The sequence below is a fragment of the Podarcis melisellensis genome (assembly GCF_964234715.1).
Source record: "Podarcis melisellensis genome assembly, chromosome: 14".
Taxonomy (NCBI): domain Eukaryota; kingdom Metazoa; phylum Chordata; class Lepidosauria; order Squamata; family Lacertidae; genus Podarcis; species Podarcis melisellensis.
In genome coordinates, this window is record NC_138546.1 from 20,690,119 (window position 1) to 20,706,775 (window position 16,657).

General features: G+C 43.7%; 1 protein-coding gene across 33 annotated transcripts in view; it reads left to right on the forward strand.

The window, feature by feature from the left end:
• RBFOX1 (RNA binding fox-1 homolog 1) overlaps positions 1 to 16,657 on the forward strand; it is a 1,444,762-nt gene that overhangs the window by 1,356,770 nt on the left and 71,335 nt on the right. The window lies entirely within an intron of this gene.

The window sequence follows — 16,657 nt, forward strand, 5'->3', positions numbered from 1 at the left end:
ATTTGAGTTAATTTAATGTACATTGCTCTAATCAAAACGAAGTCCGCTGCAAGATCATGAGAGGGGGACAATAATTTCTCCAACATCTTCAGAGTAGGGGTGGGGGCTACCACTTCCCTTAATTTTTTGAGGATGCTATCACCCCATTTCTGTTTTGTGGGGGTGAAAAAAAATTTCAAGCAAGGGTCTTGCATTTCTCACTGCAATCTATGGCTCTCTCCAATGCCCCCCATGTTTCTGGAATGATGTGATGTAGCGTCATTCCCAGGGCGCTCCAGAAAGCTCAGCCAACTGCATCCCACTGGGAACAAGATGCTTTGTGGCAATTGCCAGATCTGGGATTTTGGTGCAATGTGATCAGTACAGTGATGAGCCCCCCTTTCATCTAATTTAGATGATGATGCTAAACTAGTGTCTGAGATTGGTAATGGACTGTATCAATAATTCCTGACAAGAAGGAGGTGCTTTTGGTATGTGGCTTGTGTGTTGCTGGTTCTGAGTAGGGCTGCACTGCCCCTCATCAAGGATCAGGACAGTCATGAACTATTGTGGCTGCCCTTCAAGACATTTTAAAAACACGCACACCATAAGTATGAGCCACGGTAGCCAAGCTAATAACCTGGACTGCTATCTAACATTGCTGGGTGGCTGTAAAGAATCTGCTTTTCTCTGGATTTCAGTTCTCCAAAGAAATTGAGTGCGCAGAAATGTTTGTTAGGGGAAGGTGCCCATAAAAATGCATATATTAATTTTAAAAAAATTGCTTTATTGTAGGGAAATGTCTTTGTGAAATGTGTGTCATAGGGGAAATGCTCTCTAAAATTCTATCGGATTTTCAGGAGGATTATTTTTGTACACAAAATTCACAAACTGATGAAGAAATGCAGCATATTGGATTTAAGCAGTGGTGGCTTGTGAATAAGAGCTAGTGGGGTGGAGCGCAGGGAGCCCAAAAGTAGGGGGCGCCAGAACCAGTGACAAACAGGGCCATCCTCTTCCTTTCTAAGTTATACAAAGGGCAACACTGAGACTGAAGAAGAGTAAACTGACAGACAATGTCACGCCCCCCTGCACTGGTCATAAGGAAGAAGGTAGTCAGCTGGGGCTGGCTAAGAACAGACTGTGATTGGTGGGGCAATACCGCATTTGCCGTAATAGACCAGCCTTCACTAAATTTAAGGTTGGAAAATTGAGAAACTAATAAAAACTGAAATGGACAGAGTGCCATACATCTGTCCCCTAGTTGATACAGTAAAGGCTTCCACACAAGAATATGTTACTCAGGTCGTTTCCTATGGCACAATTCAATATTTTAAAAAGTGGAGAAGGGTAGATGGAGAAGATGCAAAATCTTCTAAACCCTATCTCACGGTGCTCCAGTTCTTTCCATAATTGTCTGAGAAAACTTCCATCAGTTTCTGTAATTAAACTAATGGTCTAAATGAATTTCCAGATCACTAGCTATTCATTCCGATATGTCATTACACTGAGCTCAATTAATAGAAAGTCAGTTTACAGCCCATTGTGTCCAAAAATGCTATTCCATTTCAGCTGTTTTAATTAGCAATATTCACTCTGCTCTACTGCCAATGCCAGCCCTTCCATTCAGTCCACACAAACTCATTTGATGTGTCCCGTTGTCGGACGTTGGCGCTGTTTGCTGTTTGGCATTAAAATAAACAGAGTGAGACATCTGATAATTAAAGCTCTAATGTCTTTCTCACTCTTAAAGTTCATGGGCCCTGATCCAGTAATTTTAGTTCAGGTACAGAAGATGGCCCTATCCAGAAACCCGCATGTGTTTCACAGGCCTAGCTCACCTGTTCTTTTCAAAGGAGAGAGTTAGGAGTGTGTGCATTAATCTGTTCCTTCTGAGTGTTCAGTTGATTGACTGACTGACTGACCAACTGACTGATTGGGAAGCCTGTACAGTGAAGCACACCTAGGACTCTGGGGTGAAAAGACAGACTGATGTTTATGTTGATAAACAGATACCGCTACTGCAGGAAGGTAAACTATGTTTCCATGCGCTCTGGCTTCCGTCATGGTCCTCCATGCACCAGATTTAGTCATGCTGGCCACATGACCCAGAAAGGTGTCTGTGGACAAACGTTGGCTCCCTCTGCCTGAAAAGCAAGATGAGCGCTATACCCCATAGTCGCCTTTGACTGGACTTAGCCATCTGGGGGTCCTTTACCTTACCTTGAAGTTATTTCCAAATTATATCCCAAGTGAACTGGATGAAAATTTTGAGAACCTTGCCAGGTTAAAAATCTCTATGGGTTGCAAGGCACGTTAAGCTATGGGCTCATCCACACTTCTGCCTAGAAAGCATGGGTCTGAGTGGTTTTCCACTTGTCTTGTGCTTTCTAGGCACAGGTTCAAGCAGTGTTGCCTTCCACCACCTCCCCCCTAGAAAACCTGCTCTTTAGCTCTAAAGCAGAACAAACGGCAAGCTGTAGAAAACTCAATTGCTGTTTGTTCTGATTCAGCGCTAAACCACAGATTTTGAGGGAAGCCAGAATAAGCCTGATACAGTTATTGAATTATTATTAATACTTGTTAGTTATTACAATTTCTCAAGGAGGTATAATACATGGCCAGGGAATGTCCCACTTTTCCTTTCATCAGAGTAAAGTTGGAGGGTATGGTGTTATGCGACCCCCAAGCCAAGGAGATAAGTAACTATACAACCTTTAGAAGAAATCTGAAGGAAGCCCTCTATAGGGAAGGTTGTTTTTCTTAAAAACACACACATTTTAATGTTTTATTATGTTTTTATATATGCTGGAAGCTGCCCAGGGTGGTTGTGGCAACCCACTCAAATCAGTTATAATAATAATAATAATAATAATAATAATAATAATAATAATAATAATAATGGAATAGGACATCCCTATTTTCATCCAAGAAATGTTGGAGGCTATGCAACTCAGTTCAAACATTAGAAAAGTGGCAGAGAACACTGTTTTAGCCAGTGGACCACATTCCCTTCTGGGCAACCTTCTGAAGGCCATATTCCATTGTGTGCAAAGCCAGAGGCAAAATTGGCTTGAGCAGCAAGGGTGGTGTTTACCATTGTGCAGTAGACACTCACACATCACTCTCTATTCTCAACTGAGACCAGCAAGAGCTGAAGGAACACATTCCTGCTGGGCAAAATCCCTCACAGAGGGTGCAAGAAGGGTCTGTGGCCTGGTGAGAACTCCAAGGGCCAGATAGTGAGACCTGGAGGGCTGCATTGGCCCCTGGTCTGATGTTCCCCATCACTACAGTCGTACCTTGGAAGATGAACAGAATCCGTTCCGGAAGTCCATTTGACTTCCAAAACATTCAGAGACCAAAGCGGGCTACTGAATGGCTGCAGGAAGCTCCTGCAGCCAATCGGAAGCCACAGAAGCCCCACCAAACGTTCGGCTTCCAAAAAAAGCATTCATAAACTAGAAACTCACTTCCAGTTTTTGATCGTTTGGGAACCGAAGCGTTTGGCAACTAAGCCGTTCGAGATCCAAGGTACGACTGTACATTACAGTAATACCTTGGGTTGAAGTAGCTTCGGGATAAGTATTTTTGGGTTGTGTGCTGCAGCGACCCAGAAGTAACGGAGCGTTTTACTTCTGGGTTTCGCCGCTCACTCATGTGCAGACGGTCAAAATGACGTCACGCGTATGTGCAGAAGCGGCGAATTGCGACCCGTGCACTTGCAGACGCGGGTTGCATTCGCTTCTGGATGCCAACGGGGCTCCGGAATGGATCCCGTTCGCATCCAGAGGTACCACTGTAGAGGGATACAAGCAGAATAGAAAAGCTGTTTCATAAAGCCAGTAAAAGCGCTTAGGGGTTGCCAGACATCCCTCAGTAGCATATACGGATGGTATTTCTTCAGAAGCTGCTTTTTTTCTTTCCCCCACCTCTCCCTTGACTTGCACTGTTCTGTTCCTTTTGGAAAATGTAACCCAGCAGCTACCGCCCGACAGTCTTCTGGTATTCCTCCAAACAGCAGGCTTGTCTTGATATTTCTTTCACAAAAATACATATGACAGATAAGTAGCCACTGTGGGATACTTCTGCCTTGTGCCAGAGAGATATTAAAACAATAAACCATGTTGCTCTGGGATTTTAGGCTGAAAGCAACAAGGCAAAGATGAGATAGTTGTGAAAGGTGGGGAGTCAGTCGCTTCACAAGAGTCCCCAGGAGCCTGTGATACTACTGACAGGGAAAGGTTTCGAATGTGACGTCTTCTTAAGTAGATTGTGAAAGAGGCTCTGACTACCTTAAATCCTGCTCTTCCATATTGGGGGGGGGGGAGAGAGAACTGCACCCAGTTATTCATCTAGTTGATAGGCCTCTAAATCTAAAGTAATAAATCAGTTTATTAAATCAAAAAATATTCTGCCTGTGTGCGCGCACGCATTTTCGTTTTCCTGCGCTGTGCATTTATCATAGTGATTTATTAAAATTTCTTTCTTAGCCGCTACTAATTTACACAGGAACTTTGAGCACAATGCACCTTATAGGTAAAGGTGGGAGGGGAAATTCATTTCATTTTAATAAGAACTTAACAGATTTGCATTCCGCAAAAGAAATCCACAAAACACAGCTATCTTTTGGAACCTGGCCTTCTCTGAATGCCGTTCTTCAACCAAAGAATGTGTACAAAAATGTGCATATTGGTGGAAACTGTGTACAAAAAATGGGTTCTGTTAGGGAAGACTGCTTGTAGAACAAAATGCACATACTAGGTATAGATTTGTGCAGTCCTTTTTTCTGGGGGGTACACAGGGGTATGCATACCCTAAACATTTTGTGAATCTAAGTTTGGCTTCATTGAGGGGCAGTATTTCAATATGAGTAGGAAAATGAGAGTACCCCTAAACATTTTTAAAGAAAAAAAGCACAGCATTTTTGTATACAAAAAATGTACATCTTTACATCCCATATTTTTTTCCAAGGAGCCTGCAGTGGCATATGTGGTTTTCCCCAGCCCTGTGAAGTTGGTTAGGCTGAGATGCAGTGACTGGTCCAAGGTGGCCCAGTGAGTTTCACATGGCCAAGTAAGGATTTGACTCCTGGTCTCCCAGGTACTAGTCTGGTCTGCACCACCACTGGCCCTCCCAGTGAGAAATGCATGTGGATTTTCATGCTGACTTCTTTTAAAAAATCAAATGTATGCAGAAATGTGGTGAACTGAATTTAAGTTTGGAAGAAAGAAAGTCCGTGAGAACCTGAAAATGATAGATTGGCCTATCACTGCTTGTAAGCTGGTTTTCACTGGTGGACCCATACAAGGTGGGACCCATACAATCATCTTTGGCTTTCAGGAGAGGTGACACATGTGATAACTGGTGCTAGTCATGTTGTCGATGTGCTCACAGGGTAGGGGGAGAAGTTGCCACAGTTACACAAAACCATGGCGGCAGGATGTACAATGAGCCAGCTCATAGTTAAACTATCCCCACTGATTTAATTGGGATGATTAAGCATGTGCTGAAATCTGTTCTTAATGCAGCCAGTGCTGATTTCTTGTGATTTTGTAGATTTTCTATTTACAATTTATACATTATATTTTTATGTGTTGGGAGCCACCTTTTGAGGACTCGGCCCTAAATTTACGTTTTTATGTTTTCACGGGCACTGTTCAAAGAAGAGACAGTTCTGTCCTGCAGACCTAGAACAAGACACACAAAGGGGAAGGGGGAAAGGATCATTGATTTCAAACGACATCCAGGAGCTGCTGTCATAGTCATTTCAGAAGTGACCTAGCCATGATTCCAGAACTCCTCTGACCTGCAGAAGATCACCTTATGCACCCCAGGATCCTCACTGTCTTGAATACATTTTGTGTTCACTGGGTATAGACTAAGAATTTATAAGCTGGACAGTCTCTTAATTCATAGCACAGCTATGAATTGAACTACTGAAAACAATACAAGATGTAGCATAGGAGATGTCAGGGGCTCAGGAGCAGAGGCACAGGAAAGGGAGGAAATGGAGAGTGAAGGGGAGGAATCCGAAGGGAATGTAAGCGATGACAGTGGTCCGAGGTCTCTGAGTCTGTCCAGCGAATCGGAAGACTCACAGAAAGGGGCTCCCATGGTCAGAGCAAGGGGGACACCCCAGGGAGAAGGGACCAGAGGGGACTCAGAGAGCAGCAGCTGGAAATCGGGATCAGCTTCCCCACCAAAGAGCAGTAGGGAGGAGGAGTCCCAGGCATCGGGATCAGGCTGCTCACTGCCAGCGGGAGGAGATGAGTCAGGATTGACCACGCCTCCATCGGAGAGCAAGGAAACGGTCAAGAGGAAAGTTGGAAGCTGGGCGCGCGCGCCAAGTTCAAATGTACAGGCAAGCGGCACAGTGGGTAGCCCGGGTAGGGAGCCAGGTCCTAAAGCCCGCCGAAAGGAGGGGCAGGAGTCAGGGGGGTCAGCGTCAGAAGAGTCCAGGAAGCAGGAGACACCGGGGGGCAGAAGGACCCAGAGGAGAAAGGAGCAACGGAAAAGGTGGAGTAAGGCTAGGGTCTTAAATTGGTGTACAGGGGGTGGAGACTCAGACGGGGCTTCGCCGATCTAGCGTCTAGACGTAGGGCTGCACGCTGCGACTTGTAAATGGAAACTGAACCTCAATAAAGACTTTTGCACATTACTACCGGCTAGCGTTGGTCCTCTGTGAGCTGGGACCTGGAGGCAGCTCTGACAGGAGAGTTTGGAGACTTGTGGGTTATAGCCAACTAAATTCTGCTCAGAATAGACCCATTTTAGTTAATTTACCATGACTAATTTAGGTCCATTAATTTCAGTGAATTTACTCTGAGTAGAACTTAGTTGGATACCACCCATTTGTCTATTAAAAGGTAACTATGTGAACATGGTTAATATCTAATGCCAAATAATGCAGTGTACAAACACCAAGCATGGTTCCCAACTCGGGGGTGGGGAATCTGTGACCCGCCAGATGTTGTTGGGCTGCAACTCCCATCAGCCCCAGCCAGCATGGCCAATAATCTTGGATGATGGGAGTTGCAGTCCAACAACATCTGGTGGGGCTGCCCGCACCTTTTGAAATGAAAGCTTAGTGAATGATGAAAAATACTTACTTCCCATGGAGAAGCCAAAATACTTTCCAGATTGTATGTATCATATGATTGTTGGCAAATGCCTTTGACAAACCCGAGTGCTAAATTGTCTACATTTCGTTCATCACATACTTTCAAAGATTCTGTTTCCGGTGGTTGTCATTCAAGATCGCAAGTGCGTCTGAGATTTTTCAACTGAATTTGACAGCGTTCCTTAGAGACATAAAAAGAGCCATTAACTTCGTGGAAGACACCTTAATACATGGTGGTACAACAAAGGGAGACCATAATAAATGGATGGTCATAAGTCTTCAATTGGATCCATGAATTCAGACTCAACTAAAACTACAGGAAATGTATTTTTTTACCAAGGTAGAGTAGTTATTGTGCAGCATAAAAAGTCATGACAATAAAAAATAAATGCCACCAAAGAGCTGAAAATACCTGTAGTATTACAGAGCTGAGACACTTTTTTGGCGAATGGTGAATGATCAAGATCAATATTTGCAAATCATCTCAACAGAGTACAACCACTGCATTTATCATTGAAATCTACCATGTTCTGGCATTTTGTGTGCATGCGTGCACACATGCAAATCAGGTCTTACAATTTTGTGATGCCAGCAATGGTTAAGTGTTGATGAAAGCAACTATGGATTGGGACCAGGTGGAGCACTTCTACAACTGTTAAGTGGAACCCACTTGCTACAGGACTCTTACCAAGGACAGGTTCTAGAACAAATAATCATATGGTCTGTCTGTGAGCACTTCTAAAAGGATGCTGTGATTACTAAAACCCAGCATGGGTTTCTGAAAAGCAAGACATGCCAGACCCTGATATAGTCCAGAGCCCTGCCACACTGTGCCTTGCTGGGTGTGAAATGGAATATCCTACCTCAGTGTGTCTATTGGACTTGACTCTGCTCTAGACATGATGATGTTTCACCAGTAAGTGCAACTCCCTCAACCCTGCCTCCCCTAAGTTTCTCAAGCTAAGCTAGGACAGGAAATATTTGTTCTGTGCACACTTCTCTGAAAGCATCAAAAAAAAAAAAACAATTTCATCAAATCTACTTGTGGAGGTCCAGAGATTCCAGAAGGCTTTCTCTGCATCTGATATGGATGGCCTAAATCTCATCAATGGACCAGAGATAACTAGAAAGCGCTTTGTTGACCATGGACAGATGAATGAATTGGAAGAGTCAACGACAAAAGGTTATATTGCTGGTTCATAGTCTAGGAGGAAATAATCAAAGGCCACTAGTGAGTCAAGCAGATAATATGGTACTCTGGAATCGGAAATGGCACAAAGAACAAAATATTAGCCATTGACAACTGTAGAAGAGATTATTAGCACAACAGAAGGATCCTTTAATCACTGAAGCCTTATGAGGCGGGGACAGGGAACTAGCATCTGGTCTGTGTCAACTGTTGTGGATTGTTTGGTTGCTATGGGTTCATGATATATTGATCTACTTCCCTTACCCAACATTACCTGCTACAGTGTTGTTGCACAACTGGGGAGGAAAGCTTTCTTAGCTTTGGCATTCCAGGTGAACTTGCTGCCGACAGTGCATCCCAATTTATAGCATTCCAGTCATTCCAGACTTCTTTCAACTTTTATCATATTATTGCAACCCCACACTAATATCCAGCAAATTTTAGTCTTCCAAAAATAATATCAGAAGATGGAATGGCTCATATATTGCTCTTTTAAGCTACAGATAAACATTTCTGATAGACCAGCAGAACTGCTACTGCAAAGACAAATCAGAATCCCCATTTGAACAGCAGAGGAGAGTTTCATTCCAAAGTGAGCTGACCTGGGAATGGTGACCTCTACAAATGACTAAACTAATAGAAGTTATGAACACTTCAGTAACTGGTGCAATTCTGTGATAGAACTATCCCACTTAGAGTCAGGGGACAGAGTTTATATTGGAAATGATGGAGAGGGGGAAGCCACATGGCAAACTCCAGCAACTGTGAAAGACAAGGAAGAGAAATGAAACACCCTGGTCATATTCTGTTGAGTCTGAACGTGGCATCTACTTTCCATCTATCACTGAGAATGTACAATCACCAAATTCACAAGCTGTATCTGAAATTCCAACTTCATCTTCTTCTGAACAATCTTGTAAGCCTGACACCAATGATAGTCCTCAAAGTTGCCATTTGCTCCAGTCAAGTTATTTGAAAGCCTTTGGGATTTAGAGAAGAGTGGTTGATTATCTGAACTACCAAAGGTCTCAATAGTGCCAATTTATTTACTGGTGGCTTCTTTAAACAAAAAAGAAGGATGAGCTATATGAATAGTTTAGTGGACTTAGCTGTATCTATCTAGGTAGGGTTGAGAATTTCCTCTTGCCATTCTGTTTTTGAAGGTGAGTTCTTGTTTTGCTTCTTGACTGTTTGTTCCCTATAACAGTTATACTAGAATCATAGAATTAGAGAGTAAGAAGGGACCCCAAGGGTCATCTAGTCCAACCGCCTGCATTGCAGGAACCACAGCTAAATAATTCTTGACTGGTGGCCATCCAACTTCTGTTCCAAAAACTCCATGTGAAGGAGAGCACCTCCTTCTGATGTGTAATATTGTTAAATGAGGAAGAAAGAGAGAGAGAGATTTATTTATCAAAACAAGGTGGCTTACAAGTTAGAACAAAAATAGAAAGATATGATGTGTAGACTATAGCAAAACAATAAGCAACAGCTACAAATACAGAGATACAAATATCTAAAATAGCGAGGACCGGATGTTTCAAATCCATTCAAGGGTTATGAATGTAAGAAGGCATCATTTTGCATTCTTCCCTGTATTTGACGCCTGCAGCACTATTTCCTTTACATTGCAGTTCGTCTTCTGCCAAAAACTACATTATTTGTTTCTCTGTTTTCTGTGGCGATATTATGTAATTTACATAATGCCTTATGTAATCCACCCATTGCCTTATCTACCAAAAGTTGCGACTATTTGCTATGAGGGAGGCAAAACCTCCAAACGAGGCCAATACCTTCCTGGTTCTGAATATGGCAACCACTAATGAACCATAGGAAGGTCAATTACTGAGTGCAAGGAAGAAAAAGGTTAGCATTCTAAATAATCACAGCGTAAAGGGCAGGAGGGCGGGTTGTTCAGCCAACAGTGGTCCCTAACTTGGGTGCAGCTGGCCTTTAGAGTGGGGCCCTCTGGTCATCTGATTGGTCAATTTGCTATCTTGGGCATGGCAGACTATCCTGCCATTCTTTGCAGCGTCCGAGGTAATTCCCCAACTGCCAGCCACACAATGGGGAAGCCTTTTGCTCTGTGGAGCTGAGGGCCTGCCGTGACAGGCTGCAACTGCTGCCCATCCGGAGGCTGGGTAACAGCCAGTTCCAGAGCTTTGATCATCTTAGTTGCCCTCCTCTACACACATTCCAGCTTGTCAATATCCTTCACAGATTGTGGCACCCAAAACTGAACTCAGTACTCCAAGTGTGGTCTGAACAAGACAGAATAGAGCGATACTATTACTTCCTTGGATCTGGACAGTATACACCTGTTGATGTAGTGTAGAACAGCATTAGCTTTTCTTGCTGCTGCATCACACTGTTGACTCATGTTAAGTTTGTGGTCTACTAAGACCCCTGGATCCTTTTCACATGTATTAGTGGCAAACCAGTTGTCCCCTACAGTGGTATAGCTTGGGGGGGTTGCCCCAGGTGCACAGTCAGGGGGGAACCAGGTGCCCCCCACAGGGATCCCTGTTGCATGCCCTCCATGCCCACCCCTGCCCAGCATGCAAGCACCCACCCGAGGGTGGCTAGGGAGCGGAGGGTGCAGAGCATCCTCTGTGCCTGCCCGGCGACGGCAGAGGCAGGGGCTGGACAAGCTTGCTCCACGCCTGCCTGGGGCATGCGTGTGTTCACCCACCCCGGGCACCAGCAAACAGCGCTACGCCCTGGTCCCCTAGCTTGTATCTGTGCAGATGGTTTTTCCCATCTAAGTGTAGAATGTGGCATATGTTTCTATAGCAAAATTAAAATTAATTCATAGCATTTCTTTATGACTTGAAGAAAAAATATAATTTGTTCATACTTGGGGAATAATGTGGAGGCAGGAGGGGGTAAGACACTCTTACACACTGTAAGATAGCTTTAGGCTGAGCCAATGAGGGAGAACATATTTGGACATTGAGTTCTGTACAGCAAACACTTTCCCATTTTTTATACCTATCTCCAGATGTTTAACTGTGTGAAAAGTGAATGAAATGCAACATTTGCAAGCAGAAATATTGGTGATGCCGTCTCTTTGGATAAATGTTATCTATAATTTGAAAAGGGAGGTTGGTTAGATTGAAAATAGTTCTGGGCCTTAAGAGACAAGTTATTCAGAAGATGAACCGAAACTTGCATAATGGGGCAGAAGGGTGATGTGCGGATTTAGAAATTCTTCTTCTTCTTCTTCTTCTTCTTCTTCTTCTTCTTCTTCTTCTTCTTCTTCTTCTTCTTCTTCTTCTTCTTCTTCTTCTTCTTCCTTTCCTCCTCCTCCTCCTCCTCCTCCTCCTCCTCCTCCTCCTCCTCCTCCTCCTCCTTCTCCTTCTCCTTCTCCTTCTCCTTCTCCTTCTCCTTCTCCTTCTCCTTCTCCTCTCACTCTCTCCCACTCCCCCCCTCAGAAACACACATACATATTAAGGCTGCATGCACACTGTACATTTAAAACACTCCCCGGGAATCTTGGGAACTATAGTTTGTTAGGGTCTGGTAATTGTAGCTCTATGAGAGGTAAACTACAGCTCCCAGGATTATTTTTGGTGTAAATGTCCTCTAGATGTATAATGTCTACAGCCTAATGCTAACTTATTAATACTTGCAGTTTATCTAATTTCTAAATTCCAATTACGTTCTTTATATAGCCCTGTTCTATATTCTGTCATTCCTATTCTATAACATGTGCCCATGTGCTGGGGGAAATGTGTAAATCCCAGAGGGTTCAATCTATTAACAGCTAACTGATAAATTCAAGGGTTCAAGATCCATTGTGCTCTCTATCTGAATGTAGCATTTTGGGAGAATGTCAAGATTTTGACCAGGGATGCCTAAACATAAAAAGTCTTTAGCAGGTTCCAGAAACAGTATAATAAAGGCACCTGCTTGATATCAATGGGCGCTGCCACACTGAAGGGTCAGTTCTATACCAGCCCCTACACTGATGTTCAGCCCTACCAACAGCCCAGGGACTCTGCAAGCGCAGTTACCATCCCACAATTAGGGTTTCTAATCTATTACCACCATGCCTCAAGTCCTATGGCACATAAATGGAAATCAAGCAATGTGTTCTTCTTACACAGCTGTATTAACAACTAAAAACACACACACTTAAAGTCCCTTGCAGAAGAGAGACGTGTTCTTTTTAATTTAAATAGATTTGTTCTGCCTTTGAACAAAGAAGCAATGAGCTATCTCACACAGTTTCTAACCTCCTCCTTTTGTCATCTGCTGTTTCTTTTTCTTTTTTCTTCTTTTTTAATTTGCTAGAGATTTCACACTTGACTACCTAGCATTCATGCCGAGCCAGAATGGGATGATGTTCTCTTAGCTTGTCTGTATCCAGATGGGCCCGACTGTATTTTGCTCAGCATTTTGCAATTCTGTGATATTATTACGGCTACTCTGAAAATTAACTAAGAACAGAAAATTATAGTTCTGTGGCCCAAGCTTAAGCATTCTGATAAGCTTGTAGCTGAGGCTGGGGGTGGGGGAGCCAAGAGAGATGGGGCATAAACATCTAGTCATGCTGCCCCACAGACCCCAGTGACGATTTGCGAAATTCTCTTTGTGAATTCTGAGCAGAGCCCATACTGTTGAGTTCTTTTTGTTCTTTGTTCCTGGTAAAAAAAAGCTCAGTGATCAATCGTGATGTGAGAAGGCAACATTTTCTTTTCTGCCCTGTATTTGTCACTTGCAGCACAGAGTCTGTTCTACTGCAGTTCATCTTCCATCAAAAGCTACATTCTTTAGGGTTTTATTTATTATTACATTTATATCATTCATTTTGTCCTAGGAGCTTAAGATGCCTACATAGTTACGATCCTGTTTGCAGCACTACCCTCTCTGTGCAGTGGCTATAGCTAAGGTGTAATGAATGAACTTATGCAGAGAACGATCTGGTTTAGAAACGGCCAGAACTTTTTTGATTCAGATATAGGTGGATTTTGGCTTAGGCATTGGGTGTATATATATCGTAGCCTCCTGCCAGAGGGTTGACAGGGTCGTGTCCAGGATTATGGCCAAGAAGCAAAGGATGCAACGCCGCTGCATAGATGTACAGTGGACACTCGGGTTGTGAACATGATCCGTGCAGGATGCACGTTCGCAACCCGAAGCATTCACAACCTGAAGCATTCGCAACCCGCAGCAGCGTGTCTGCGCACAGGGGGGTTGCGATTTGGCGCTTCTGCACATGCACAACCGCCGAAACCCAGAAGTAACCTGTTCAGGCAGTCCGTAACCTGAAAAAATGCAGCCTGGAGCATCTGTAACCCGAGGTATGACTGTACTCTATAAAGGCTGAGGAGCCTCAGTCTCAGAGTATGAATATGCCCCCCAGGCCTCTCTGGTTGGCCCTCAGGACTCTTCCCAGACCATGCACCACACTGATCCTGTTTCATACCCTGTTTTCCTTTTTTGCCTGGCTGCAATGTGTCTTTGAGTTCTGATAATGTCTTGGATGGAGGATATAAAGCAAGGTGTGGATATGTGTAGAAACTAGCCTACTGTAAAGAAGGTGAAAAATACATCCATTGCTCTGTTGACTTTTGTATCTGGCCCTGCCCGGCCCTGCCATTGGGGAATCAGAAGGCTGCCCACAAGGGAATGCCACACTTGGGTGAAAAAATGTCCCCTGCCTTTGCATAAATGATTTTTTTTTTAATCTCGCCTACTCAGTGCCTGAATTAAGAAGGTCCCTGGTGATCTGTGGTCTATTTCACACATTCCATTTTAGCTTGAAGCAAACCTTATACACGAAAATGCTCCCAGCCCCAGAACACTGGGGCTAATAATGCCTTTGACTTTCAACTTTGCCTTTCCATAATTCATGCTACCATTCAATTGGTTTTGTGCATTTTTTTTGTAACCATCTTCCCTTTAAAAAAAGAAAGAGAAAAAGTTAATTAATCAGGGCTGTGTCAATTTCCTTGTGCCCTGTCAATTTGGGGCAAGGTAATTAATCACTAATCATCACCCCGTCAGCAGCAAGCAAAGGGACAATTCGCAAGCCATTTATCATCCCTTTGAAAAATAAATGGCAGACGCCACCACACAGCAAATACATCTTGTCTTTCATAATATTTTATCGACACTTTTGCATGTTGTAATAGACTTCAGCAACAAGCAGCTGTAGTTCAATGCAATATGAATATTAAAGGAACAAATGGGAACAGATTTATAGGCTATTGCTTTTCTGTTATGTCAGTTCGGAGATTACACCAAGCAAATGAACAGTGAAAAATTACTCTTCCGTGTGGGGAATGGTGATTAAACTTGTACATTAATTAGAGATTTTGTGTGTTTGTGTGTGTGCGTGAGTGCGTGTGTTTTTCTTTTCAATGAATTTCAAATGAGAACGGCCTGTAAGAAAGTGTTTGTCCAAAATTCGTTAAACAACCCTGTTTAATATCGATGTGGAGTTTAGAACAATGGCAAATTAATGACTGTTTAAGTAATCCTAAAAAACATGGAAAAGGGAAATAGAAGAAAGCATGCTTCTACTCAATTAAGACAGCAGGAAATCCACACACATATACAGGATCCGTGAAAGATTAGGATTGGTTCTTGCATGTAAGTACTTCATTTAATTTGTCTGCAATTGATCAGCGATCACTGTTTTGTGTGTGAATTTTCATCACTTGATGATGGAAGCAATATTCTGCATGTGTGCATGGGCCATTAAAGGAAGTGTAGAACATAAAAAATGTGTAGAACACACACCAAAAAATAATTTGAAGGCCTATATTTTGCTGAATGCTGCCCATATTTTTTTCAAATAGCAGGCCCAAATTCAGTGGAAACCATCTCCCTACCCTAAGGTTGCCACCTGTCCCTAGACAAATGTGATCATCCTTTTGCGGGGAGGGGAGAAAAGTGTCCCCCGTCCTGTTTGGACTTCAAACGGGATGCCTTTTTTCTGGGCTGCATCAGTAGGAGTATAGCATCTAGATCAAGGGAAGTAATAGTGCCACTGTATACTGCTCTGGTCAGACCTCACCTGGAGTACTGTGTCCAGTTCTGGGCACCACAGTTCAAGAAGGACACTGACAAACCGGAACGTGTCCAGAGGAGGGCAACCAAAATGGTCAAAGGCCTGGAAACGATGCCTTATGAGGAACGGCTAAGGGAGCTGGGCATGTTTAGCCTGGAGAAGAGGAGGTTAAGGGGTGATATGATAGCCATGTTCAAATATATAAAAGAATGTCACATAGAGGAGGGAGAAAGGTTGTTTTCTGCTGCTCCAGAGAAGCGGACACGGAGCAATGGATCCAAACTACAAGAAAGAAGATTCCACCTAAACATTAGGAAGAACTTCCTGACAGTAAGAGCTGTTTGACAGTGGAATTTGCTGCCAAGGAGTGTGGTGGAGTCTCCTTCTTTGGACGTCTTTAAGCAGAGGCTTAACAACCATATGTCAGGAGTGCTCCGATGGTGTTTCCTGCTTGGCAGGGGGTTGGACTCGATGACCCTTGTGGTCTCTTCCAGCTCTATGATTCTGTGATTCTATGTATTTGAGCTCCTCCTCCTCCTCAAAACTGTTCAGGCAGAGGGTGGTTCCAGTGGGAGGAGGAGAGCAAGAGTCTGAGCGGGAGTTTATGTGGGCATAAGGTGGGTCCATGAAGAGAAGAGCCAAGAGTTATCACGGGATGTGGACAGAGCGTTGGGTGGGGCTTGGAGGAGGAGTATGAGAGGGATTTTGCATTTGCAAAGGGTGGGTCAAGAAGAGCAAGAGAAGGGTTTTGCAGTGCATGGGCCTTCTATGGTGGAGTCTCAGGTTTTGCCTGGGTGGCAGAGCAGCGGCGGGTGGTGGACTACAACTCCCATCATCCCTGACCACTGGTCCTGCTAACAGGATGATGGGGGGTGTAGTCCAACAACACCTGGGCACACAAGGTTGAGAAAGGCTGCTCTAGATGCTGCCACAATCATATGCAGCACCCACAAATGATTAGAACTATGGAAGATGTAGTTCCCATGGATACATGGGAACTTGGATGCTATCCGGGGCCCAAATGACTTAGGTCCCAAATATCTGAAAGACCGTATCCTTCCCTACAGCCCTGCTCAGGTATTAAAATCAACAGGGAGGGCCCTATTGTACTCTTGGTAGTTCCACTGCCCTCAGAGGTTGGGGGAGGGGGTTCCGAGGAGAGGACATTCTCTCTGGATCCCCTAAGTTGTGGACTTTCCTCCCCACAAAACTGCATACGGAATCTTCATTGTACAGCTTATCATATGCTGAAGAGACACCTCTGCACTCTGGTGTTGATTTATTTAGTTCTTGATATATTTAGTTCAGATTGTAACATCTGGGTGCCACAGTTAAGAGTTAGATA